This window comes from Euprymna scolopes, chromosome 5 (assembly GCF_053919585.1).
Source record: "Euprymna scolopes isolate OS-2025 chromosome 5, ASM5391958v1, whole genome shotgun sequence".
Lineage (NCBI taxonomy): Eukaryota > Metazoa > Mollusca > Cephalopoda > Sepiida > Sepiolidae > Euprymna > Euprymna scolopes.
In genome coordinates this window covers 60661196-60674373 of record NC_136486.1, presented here as the reverse complement: position 1 = coordinate 60674373, position 13178 = coordinate 60661196, and the positions used below count along the sequence as shown (strand labels likewise).

The window sequence follows — 13178 nt, the reverse complement described above, 5'->3', positions numbered from 1 at the left end:
ATATCCGAAACCTACCGTAGAAAATATACATAATATAATGTAATGTCAAAATAGTAAACTGTTTCAGCCATTTCCCTAACCGACTTTATATCCCAAACCCACGTTTTAATATATACATGAAATAATGAAATATCTAAATAGTAAACTGTTTCAGCTATTTTCGGGTCCGACTTTATATTCCAAACCCACTGTTGAAAATATACATTAAATAATGCAATGTCTAAATAGTAAACTCTTTCAGCCATTTCCGGGACCGACTTTATATCCCCAAGCCACGGTTAAATGTATACATGATATAATGTAATGTCTAAATAGTAAACTGTTTCAGGCATTTTCGGGAATGACTTTATACCCAAACCCACGCTTAAAAATATAGATGAAATTATTTAATGTCTAAATAGTAAACTGTTTTAGCTATTTCCCGGACTGCTTTTATATCCCAAACCCATTGTTAAGAATATACATGAACTAATGTAGTGTCTAAATAGTAAACTCATTCAGCCATTTCCGGGAGCGACTTTGTATCCCCACCCACTGCTAAAAATATACATGACATAATGCAATGTCTAAATCGTAAACTGTTTCAGCCATTTCCGGAACCGACTTTATATTCAAAACATACTGCTAAAAAAATACATAAAAAAAATTAAATGTCTAAATAGTAAAATGGTTTCAGCCATTTTCGGAACTGACTTTTAATCCCCAACCCACGCTTAAAAATATAGATGAAATGAAGTAATGTTTAAAACGTAAACTGTTTCAGCAATTTCCGGGACCGACTTTATATCCCAAACCCACTGCTAAAATTATACATGCAATAATGTAATGTTTAAATAGTAAACTCTTCAAGCCATTTTCGTGACCGACTTTATATCCCAAACACACTGTCGAAAATATACATAAAATAATTTAATGTTAAATAGTAAACTGTTTCAGCTATATCCGAAACCGACTTCATATGCCAAACCCAGTGTTGAAAATATGCATGAAATAATTTAATGTCTAAATCGTAAACTGTTTAACCCATTTCCGAAACCGACTTTATATTACAAAACATACTGCTAAAAATATACATGAAAAAATTAAATGTCTACATAGTAAACTGTTTCAGCCATTTTCGGGACTGACTTTTAATCTCCAACCCACGTTTCAAAATATAGATGAAATTAAGTAATGTTTAAAACGTAAACTGTTTCAGCCATTTCCGGGACTGGCTTTATATCCCTAACCACGCTTAAAAATATGCATGAAATGATGTAATGTCTATATAGTAAACTGTTTCAGCCATTTCCGGGACCGACTTTATATCCCAAATCCACTGCTAAAATTATACATGCAATAATGTAATGTCTAAATAGTAAACTCTTTTAGCCATTCTGGGACCGACTTTATATACCCAACTGACGTTTAAAAATATACATTAAATAATGCAATGTCTAAATAGTAAACTGTTTCAGCCATTCTTGGACCGACTTTATATCCCAAACCCACTGATAAAAATATACATTAAATAATGTAATGTCTAAATAGTAAACTGTTTCAGCCATTTCCGGGGGTGACTTTATATTCCAAACCCATTTCTAAAAATATACATGAACTAATGTAATGTCTAAATAGTAAACTAATTCAGCCATTTCCGCGACCGACTTTGTATCCCCCACCCACTGCTAAAAATATACATGATGTCTAAATCGTAAACTGTTTAACCCATTTCCGGAACCGACTTTATATTGAAAACATACTGCTAAAAATATACATAAAAAAATTAAATGTCTAAATAGTACAACGGTTTCAGCCATTTTCGGAACAGACTGTAAATCTCCAACCGACGCTTAAAAATATAGATGAAATGAAGTAATGTTTACAATGTAAACTGTTTCAGCCATTTCCGGGACTGACTTTATATCCCCAAGCACGCTTAAAAATATACATGAAATGATGTAATGTCTATATAGTAAACTGTTTAAGCCATTTCCGGGACCGACTTTATATCCCAAACCCACTGCTAAAAGTATACATGCAATAATGTAATGTCTAAATAGTAAACTCTTTTAGCCATTTTCGTGACCGACTTTATATCCCAAACACACTGTTGAAAATATACATAAAATAATTTAATGTCTAAATAGTAAACTGTTTCAGCTATATCCGAAACCGACTTCATATGCCAAACCCAGTGTTGAAAATATGCATGAAATAATGTAATGTCTAAATCGTAAACTGTTTAACCCATTTCCGGAACACACTTTATATTAAAAACATACTGCTGAAAATATACATGAAAAAATTAAATGTCTAAATAGTAAACTGTTTCAGCCATTTTCGGGACTGACTTTTAATCTCCAACCCACGCTGAAAAATATAGATGAAATGAACTAATGTTTAAAACGTAAACTGTTTCAGCCATTTCCGGGACTGGCTTTATATCCCTAACCACGCTTAAAATATACATGAAATGATCTAATGTCTATATAGTAAACTGTTTCAGCCACTTCCGGGACCGACTTTATATCCCAAACCCACTGCTATAAATATACATGAAATAATGTAATATCTAAATAGTAAACTGTTTCAGCCCTTGTCGGGACTGACTTTATATTCCCAACCAACTGTTTAAAATATACATGAAATAAAGTAATGTTTAACATGTAAACTGTGTCAGTCATTTCTGGGACTCACTTTATATCCCCACCCCATTGCTAAAATATACATTAAATAATGTAATGTCTAAATAGTAAACTGTTTCAGCAATTTCCGGGGCTCACTTTATATTCCAAACCCACTGCTAAAAATATACATGAAATAATGTAAACTGTTTCAGCCATTTTGTGTAACTGACTTATAATCCTCAACCCACTGTTGAAAATATACATGAAAATATCATAAACTTTTTCAGCCATTTCCGGTACCGACTTCTTATCTCTCATCCTACTCTTTAAAATAAATAAAGTAATGCCCAAAACGTAAAGGTTGCAGCTATTTCCTGAACCGACTTCATATTTCCCACCCCACTGCTAAAAATATACATTAAATAAAGCAATGTGTAAGGCTTAGCGGTTTTACCCATTTTCGGGACTGATTTAATACCCCTCCCTCCACTGTTAAAAATATACATGAAATAAAGTAATGTTTAAATCGTAAACGGTTTGAGTAATTTCCGGAACTGACTTCATATCCCGTAACCCACTGTTTAAAATATACTTGAAATACAGTAATGCTTAAATCATAAACTGTTTCAGCAGATTTTCGAAAGTAATACATAAATACATTAACACGGTTAGGGTAGAAAACCATTGATTCAACATGAATTTCTGAGTGTACTATCAGTTTCAGCATTCCAGTGACTTGAATCCCCCTTTCTTGGTCTTGGTTAATGGAGGAGAAATCCTTCATTATTGATACAATTCTTATTTTTGTTATCGACCAGAGAGCCCCTATTGGGGAGCTGGTTATCCCCTAAATTTTTAACCGACCTCATGTACAATTCCGACCTTGCGGGGAGACAAGTAAACAAAGAAACAATAATCAGAACGGACATTTCCAGGGCATTTTATGATTAATCAGAAGTAACACTTCCAGGGCATTTTGTAATTAAATCAGAAATAACTTTTTCCAGTTACTGTTTTAATATTAGAACTTTGTTACATTAAACATAGTACTTATTCATAATGCATCGCCACGGGACGGATTTAGAAACTAGGGTCGTTTTTTTAACATTGTAAAAAATTGTCTTAGTCGTAAACGATTTCTCTCCCACCGAGAGGCAAGAAATTGAAATGTCGCGCCTGAAGAACAGATGCTACACTTTGATCTAAGCCAAAAGGCCAAGAAAGACAAATCATTTTTATTAGCTTTTCCTCAACAGCGACACCATGTTTTTTTTTATATTTTAATTTCAAGGGTGACAAACAAGATTTATTCGGAATGTTCCACTTTCCTTTTTTAGGGATGCACAGCATGACAACGGACGGTGCGATAAGCGTAATAATATAATGATAATAAACAATTTATTAGATATTTATTTATTCATAGGTATAAACCTTTTTCTTATTTATATGGTTTGGTTTATATATATATATATATATATATATATATATATATATATATATATATATATACACACACGAGGGGCGTGCAATAAGTAATGCCCCTGACCCACTTCCAATAGCAGTAGAAACCACCCAGATTTATGCATTTCTCCCATCGTTTGATGCAGCTCTGGAGACCGTTTTTGCAGAGCACCCCAGGTTGGTCCTCCAATCACAACGTGACTTCAGAAATCAAAGCTGCATCATCTGGGAAACGCTTTCCTTTCAAAAACAACTTCATGGCTGGGAAGAGGTGAAAGTCAGAGGGTGCAAGGTCAGGAGAGTAGGGAGGAGGAGGAAGGATTTCATAACCACACGCTCGTGCTTCTGATCTGGCGACATGCGAGTTATGGACCGCAGCGTTGTCATGCAGGAGGAGGATACCTTCGCTGATCTTGCCCCGCTTCTGGATTTTGATAGATTCCCTTAATTTCCTCAAAAGTGAAGCATAATATACTCCTATAATTGTGGTACTCTTTGCCAGGAAATATGTCATCACTACTCCGTCCTGATCCCAAAAGGTCGTGAGCATGACCTTGCCAACGGAGGACTGTACCCTTGCCTTCTTTGGAGGTGATTAGTCCAAGTGTTTCCACTGCAGTGACTGGGCTTTGGTCTCTGGATCATAGTGATGGACCCAGGTTACATCCTGCGTAATCAGTCTTTTGAAAAACATTGACTCATCTTCTTGGCACATCTCCAAATTCATCCTCGACCACTCGAGACGTTCTCGCTTCTGTATTTGTGTGAGCAACCTGAGAAATCATCTGGCAGACACCTTATGAAAATGGCCATAAATTATAGTTTCCACATACCCTGTACTAATCTTGGGCTATTTGGCGAATAGTAATGTGCCGATCTTCCAAAATGGCAGCCTCAACTACACGGATAGATGTCTCATCAATGGCAAAACGGGGGGGGGGCGACCAGGTCTGGGAGCTGTTTCCACAGACTTCCGGTCATGTTTGATTCGCGATGCCAGCGTTTTACAAGGTCATATGATAGGGCATTATTACCATAAGTTTCTTTCATTTCATCAAAAGTCTCCTGTGGTGTGCGTCATTTTAAATACAAAACCCGGATCACTGCTCGATATTCAACAGCCTCCATTTCACACCTGACTCAGTTCAAACACCTGTAAAACAGAACCCACAATTAGTTCAGAGCTGTAATTTGCCAGATAACCCGTAGGGATGTAAGTCATTGCACATGCAAAATTTCAGCCAGATCAGACCACTGGAAGTGGGTCAGGGGCATTACTTATTGCACGCCCCTCGTATATACATATATATGTGTGTATATATATATATTTATTCATTTATATATATATATATATATATACATATATATATATATATATATATATATATATATATATATATATATATATATATATATATATATATATATATATATATATATATCGCTAGCATAGAACAGCGTAAATGAATAGATTCTGTCAACTCGCCACGGAATTGAAAATTCTTGACTAGCCGGAATTAGACAGACAGTAAATAAAAAATTAACTACCTTCGCAAAAATTAAACTAGGAAGCAATTAGCATTTTATTTATATCTCATGGCGTCTGTGTATATCGTGAATTCTCTTTATTCCTGAATTATTTCAACGGTTTCGCAGAAAAAAATTGAAAGAAGAGACAATAACAAGACACATATATCGTCATATGATCTCTTCGACTGTGGATTTTTATCCTCTGCGAAAAAAATCCTTGAAATTATCTGATGCCTGTGTATTGCGGCGTAAGGCTGATTTTTTGCAGTTCTAGAAGGTCCACCCCTCCAAACTTTTATCACCTCTCTTTAAAAAGGGGTTAGTTTATTGCTAATCGATTACGGTGGAATATCGTGTTGCCCAGACACTATTTGCATGCCAGAGTTCTTCTCCTGGGGTGCTGACTACTCAATCCTACTTTCCGACCTTGGCGTTACAGTTCTTTCAGTGGGAGAGAATTAAATACCTGCTTCCTTAGACTTACTTTTAAGTCAACCGTAAAACCCGACGAAGACAGAGACAAAACGAAAAAGAGAAAGAGAGGCAAAACAGAAACCGTGAACAAAAGCTTTTAATAATTAAAGGTTATTGACATCTTTCACCCAAGAAATGATATGAAGGAAATATTTAATTGAAATTTCGTTTCATAATTTGTATTTTTAAATTGTTATTCTCTCATTTTCACTATTAATATTAACTACCTTATAATTGATTTGGAAGACGATCGTAAATATTAATCACATAGACCATTACATGAAAATACAACATTCATAGCTATTTCTTTCTATGGTTGGTTTTTGTTTTACAGCATATTAATCCTATCCAGGTTATCTAATGCCGACTCCCGTGATTTTGAAGAATTTTTTTTGATAGAATATATTTGTTTTGTTCTTTGAAGTCGGTTTCTATTTAACCAATAGTTGGGACCCTAACAGGTACTACCACTCCAGGTCAGAGTGGACCTAGATGCAATAGCAATTAAGGGGGTGCTCCACACTCCCCAAAGCCCGCAAGCCGGGGCCTCACCATCGGATAAAGTTTAAGTATTTCTTTCTAAACTTATGATTTCATACATATAACTACGTATATCGATAATGTTAAAATTATATTTTTTTATAATAAATATTTAAATACTTTCGGTATATTTATATATATATATATATATATGTGTGTGTGTGTGTGTGTGTGTGTGTGTGTGTATGTGTGTGTGTACGGATATATACGAAGATTCTTCCAAAAAGGTAATGCCTCCTATTGTTTATTGTGGTCGAATGGATAAGAAACGATTGAAAGTCGGATTCTTATGATAGAGAGTGGGACAGATTTCTTAGCCATAACTCTGCATTTTCTTATTCTCCTTATAATTCCTTCTTCATTCGTTTGCTGCGAGGTGTTTATCTGTCTTAGCCTTGTGGATTTAGGAGTAAAAACTCCTACTTGAACTTTTATCCAATGTCCCTATCTTTGACCTCGATCTTTTCGCATTAAGTAAACCTAAGATAATAAATTTATGAATGTACCCGTTCGATAAACACATGAAAAAAACTAAACTATGCAATTATTGTATATATATATATATGAATAAATATATTGTATTATATTATATATGTAAAAAATTAGAATTAAATTCTGTAAGTTAAAATGTTAAATAACTTAGTTTTTCGAAGAGAAATACAAAGATTTATATATTTCTTATTCCGTGGAGTTTAAATCAGTGGCTCATATCCTCAGAGGAAACGTAGTGTTACTGATTTGTTCCGAGTCTAGGAATAACGGAACACCGCAAACATATAGATATCGGCCTTTGATTTTACTATTAAATTCACGATACATGGATATTATTTCATGTAAGATACACCGCAAACATATCAATAATATTAATAATTATTTTTATTATATTTTTATTTTTATTATATGTTATTATTTGGATAATTAACATTATCATTTTTGTAATAAATCATAATTTCTTCATATCAAAAGTGAAACATATATCATTCCATGACCCCCCTCCAAAGGAAAAGTTTTGATATCTAGATATCCAAACTTTCAATCGTAGGAGCCGATCTGTGTTGTGGTTGGCAATATTGAATGTGCAAATAAACATAAAAAGAAGATACAATATAAAGTAATTAAACATGCAAAATTTTTTGGTTGTTTTAAAGTTTTTATCATTTTTGTTCATTTGTTCCTGAAAATGAGAAATGTGGATGATAATATTTTTAATACATATACATTTGTTAATTTTATTATTATATTTTTGGGTTGTGTGTGTATTTTTTATTTTATTTTTTAATGTATTTGTGTATTTTTGTGAAAAACAAGATTATGTCCTAGATAGAGCATCAGTAATAATGGTGTCTATACCTTTTATGTATTCGATTATGATGCTATATTCCATCTCATTAGGCTTTGATGTTTAGTAACCATTTTATGTAAGAAGGTAAGTGGGTTATGATCAGTACGAGCTAAAACAGGGTGTACAGTTACATTGAGAAAGACGTCAGTGTTTTATGGCTGATATTAAAGCTAAACTTTATTTTTAATAGTGGTATAATTCTTTTGGTATTTGTTGAATTTTCTCTTTAGAAATAACCAATAGCTTTATCTAAGCATTCTTCATCTTGTTTGATGAGAATTTCACCCATGCCCACATCACTGGCATCAAATTGTAATTTAAACTGTTTGGAGAAGCTGGAGTTGCAAGAGCTGGACTTCCAATAAGAGTTGATTCGATGTCATTGAAAGCTTTATGGCAGGAATCAGTCCATTTGTATTTTCATCCTCTTTAGGAGATTGGTGAAAGGGTTAGTGTTAGGGTTAGGGTTAATGTAGAAAAGTTTATACAAAATCTTCTATAAAATCCAGCAATACCGAGAAATCTCATTAGTTGTTTTTTTTCATTTGTTGAGACGGGATATTTTATTATAGCATTAACTTTTGCCAAGATAGGTGTTACTTGACCCTGACCCACAGTATGACCCTAATAGTCACTTTTGCTTGACCGAAACAACTGGCAAGTTAGCATTTTGTAGTTTTAAAAAATAATCTCTTTATAATATCTAAATATTCTTCCCAGGTGTTATTGTAAACTTCACATCCATGAATATCCTGTAGTAAGGAAGGCATCGTTCTTTGAAATGATGCTAGAGCATTTTTCAATAATTTTTCGAAAGTCTGTTACAGATCTGTTGTTGCATAGAGTGTTAATTTTAGAAGGTACCACTTGTGCGTATATTACGCGTGTTCTTATTTAGTGTTCATATTTGTGAGAGTCTTAGTGAGAGATTAGAGTCTTAGAAGTGTTCATGTTGATTGTTCATATGTCTTAAGATGTTCATGTTGTAAGAGATGGAGACATTGGTGAGATATAGAGACAGAGTACATATAAAGCGAGAGACAGTTCTGTATATATATAACAGACAGTGTACATGTTACTACAAGAGAACCAATTCAATAAGAAGATTTATGAATATCTTGATAGAGAGACCGAGAGATAGTGGGTTTGACATTTACGTTTTGACAGTAGTGCATATAATATAGACACGTTACCTTTCTCGGTGTAATGATAAACACAGAAGACGCAGATACACAAAGATGATGATATCCTTTATTCCATGACCGGTCCATGATTTCGCTTGAGAAATTCAAAGTTTCTTTACATGGTTATTTCTAAAACCCTCTCACTTCTAGAGGTTGTCTTAATTCTAACGGAGAATCGGTCTGAACCTCTCTGCTTCTCCCCGACTCTTTTCCTAGACTCCCCGACTGCATCTAAAAACTCCACCTATATTGAGAACTCGTCACGTCATCGCATGATTAAACATGTGCTAATGAAGCACGTTGGTGACATGCGTCACGTTGCCAAACTTGACATGACCCCGAGTTCAGTTACCTATTTTCAAATAACATTTTTACAAAATATGTTTACAATTTCAATAGACGATTAAATTCATTAAGAGAAACAAATTTCATTATTACATTCCTTTTCCATATACAGATATGTAAGCTAAATAATTGCAATTCCTTATTTCAATAACATTCTGTATTTATTTTAACTTATGATTGGAATTTTCAATTCCAAATCTAGCTTCGCAAGTTCGAATCATTGACTATCCTATTTCATATTTACATTTAACTAATTCCCTATGTTTTCTTACATGTAACATGTATCATGTAACACTGTAAGTTCCGTCTTGATTAGGCACGAGAATGCATGGTGAATTAACATCTGGAAAAAGAGATTTCTGAACTTATTTACCAAAGCATATATATCTTTTATATGTTATTTAAGTTTAAAAGGAGTTCTGAGCTTCTTAATTGAATGCTGTGACCTATCTCTTTCTCTTTAGTTTGTTTCTATTGTCTAAGTGTCCCGTTTAATAATATCTGTAAGAGATTTTAATGTAAATGCTTGCTTTGTTTTATTTTTATACGTATCGGCCGAGGCCTCTTACGATAATATGTTTATGCTTGTTACGGATTGACGAGCCCATACATTAATATGTTACGGATTTTTTCCTAGTCTAGTTTACAAAGAAAAAGAAGACACAAAATCAAAAAATAGTAAAGAAAACAAATGTCTTATAAGATATTTATAATCAACAGTATAAGAGAAGTAATTTTTTTTTCTAGTTATTTCTCTTTTTATAGAAGTAAATGTTTTTAGTAATGTTTGTTATAGATTTTTTAGACAGAAATGCTTTTGGTCAAATATAATTCAGAAAAATCTATATTTACCAGTTTTTGATGAAAGAGATTTTTTCTCTGTATCTTGTTTGGTTAACCTGTTATTTTAACGACTCAAGTTTTCTTGTGCTTTCCTTTGGTGGGAGTTATAAAAGGTGATCTCCTCTCATTGCGTCACACCGCATGTTATGAATGATTATAATTTACGGTCGTCCGCTATTTATAGTTATCGCTAGAGACGCTTCCAGAAAGAACAACAAAAAATAATACTTTTTGCTCCATCTTTTGAAAGTCTCCAGAGACGTTAAAAAACGTTTTTCATTCAAATTCTTAAGTAATACTTTTTATATTATTTTACATAATCTTTTATGGTTATTTCCTTTTAATTAACTAATTTATTATTTTTTTATTATTATCATTATATAATATGTTATGTATTTTTATTTTGTTATAATTAATAATAATATTAATAACTTTTTTAATTATTTTTTTAATTTTTATTATATGTTATTATTTGAATAATTGATATTGTCTTTTGTGTAATAAATCATGATTTCTTCATATCAAAAGGAGAATATATATCATTCCATGGCAGTAGTTAGAAAAATAAAATTCATAGGTAGCCGATAATTGTTTCTGTATATATATATATATATATATATGTGTGTGTGTGTGTGTGTGTGTGTGTGTGTGTGTGTGTGTGTGTGTGGTCATATGTGTTTCCAAAAGTATTGCTCCTTTGTTTATTTTGCTCGAATGTATTAGAAGGTTGGAAGTTGCATTGTTATTATGATTACATTCATGCATTCTTTACTCGAATGCCTCATTTCTTTGTTGCTGATATTGACGGTTGGAGACTCTGCAAGCAATTCCTATCATTAGCGTGCGTAAGAAGGAGAAATGCGTCATTGAATTTTTAGCAAACATGCATAAAGAATGATGCTGGCTATGTAGTAAAACAAATCGTAGAACAGACAAGATCGCTCGTTTTAATGCTACTGTTTTCGAGTTCAAAGATTTTTAACTTATTGATTAAAAAAAGTCGGAGACTTTACTTTTGGAACGACTTACATATATATGGAGGCATAGCATAATATCAAAACACCTATAAAAAACTGTATCTAACGGAGTTTTTGACACACGCACACTTATAATAGTTGATTTACGTTAAGCACGGATCAACATTAGTTTAAGTATCTGACAGGAAATAGTATCCATAGAACGTGAATTTAATAGTAAAATCAATGGTCGATATCTATATTTTGTAAAAGTATATGTTATTTGTATAGCTTCCTTTTGTTCTTTCTTCGATTTAATAGGATATACTCGTCTAAAAACAACTTAAAGTTTGCAGACAATAATTTCTACTAAATGTTTTTGAGCCAAGGAAAATCGTTTGAAAACCTAAATTCTACGAGCCGAATCAAACTTAGAAACTCTTATGAAAACGAAGAGAAGATCCTAATTTACCCTATATGTGCTTTAGGGTTGCACTTGCTAACACCACTGCATTTATATTTGCCCTCTATTGGCCCCACAACAGCGGAGTTACTATCTTTAAGAGCATATCTGAGAAAATAGACCACATACTGTCTTCACATCCCTCGGCTAACATCCACATCTGTGGTGACTTCAACGTCCATAACGTGGAATGGCTGACCCATTCAAATAAGACAGATGATGAGGGGAGGTTTTGTCATGATTTTGCCATTGCTTATGACCTCACTCAGATTGTTCGCGAACCCACCCGTGTGCCCGATACACCCAATCAATATGCAAGCCTCTTAGACCTTTTTCTTTCAACTTCCCCTGAGCTATGTTCATGTACCGTTCATTCTCCTTTAGGATCCTCCGACCACTCCGTCGTATCAGTTAAGATAAAAACAAAATGTAAGAAGCCATCAGACGTACCCCTCCACCGTACTGTATACCGATACTCTATGGCTGACTGGGATAGCTTCCGTACATTCATATCTGATTTACCTCTGCACTCCATGTTTAAAAAGGAAGTGTCCTCTATAGTATCAGATCTGACCGAATGGTTAATTGTAGGCATAGACCAATTTATACCATCAAAAAAATTCCAACAAAAACCTAACAGCCAGCCATGGTTCTCCCCAGAATGTGCTGCTGCTATCGCGCACAGAAATCACTTTTTCCATAACTACCAACGTAATAGATGCACTGAGACTAAAGCTGCTTTCAGGACTGCCAGCAACCACTGCAAAAGAGTAATAAAAAATGCAAGAGAGCTATATGCCCAGTCTGTTAAATCCAAGGTAGCTGATCAGCGGCTTGGTTCCCACCAGTTTTGGCAGATAACAAATAGGATCCTGAACAGAAGTGTGCGTTCTATCCCAACCATTATCAATGGACCAGAGGTTATCTCGTCAGCGTCAGACAAGGCCAAACTATTTGCAAAGAACTTTGCAGCTAATTCTACCCTATGCGACGAAGGCCATCAACTCCCCATATTTCCTCCTATAACACAGAACAAGCTAGGTAATATACAAATATCCGTGCATGAGGTCGCCAAGCTAATAAAAAACCTAGATTCCAGTAAAGCAACTGGCCCTGATGGCATCCCAATTATAGTGTTAAAAAAGCTTCAACCAGAACTTGCTCCCATACTTACGAAACTATTTAAGCGCTGCCTTAAGGAGAAGTGCTTTCCGACCCCCTGGAAGACCTCATCAGTTTGCCCTGTATTTAAGAATTCAGGTGATAAGTCATCTCCCTCTCAATACAGACCAATAAGTCTTCTCTGTGTTATGAGTAAGTTACTGGAATCAATATTAAATAGAGAAATAGTCAACCACCTCAGCAGAAACAACCTTCTTAGTGACACACAATATGGTTTCCGCTCTGCAAGATCTACCGCAGATGTGCTGA

At 34.0% G+C, this 13178-nt stretch overlaps 1 protein-coding gene and 1 non-coding gene across 4 annotated transcripts in view; both read right to left on the bottom strand.

The window, feature by feature from the left end:
- LOC145276815 (uncharacterized) overlaps positions 1-13178 on the bottom strand; it is a 475667-nt gene that overhangs the window by 102601 nt on the left and 359888 nt on the right. The gene's annotated exons all lie outside the window — the stretch shown is intronic.
- LOC145277234 (U2 spliceosomal RNA) lies at positions 3637-3837 on the bottom strand. Its single transcript, XR_013868128.1, has one exon. It is a non-coding gene; the product is annotated as a U2 spliceosomal RNA (small nuclear RNA).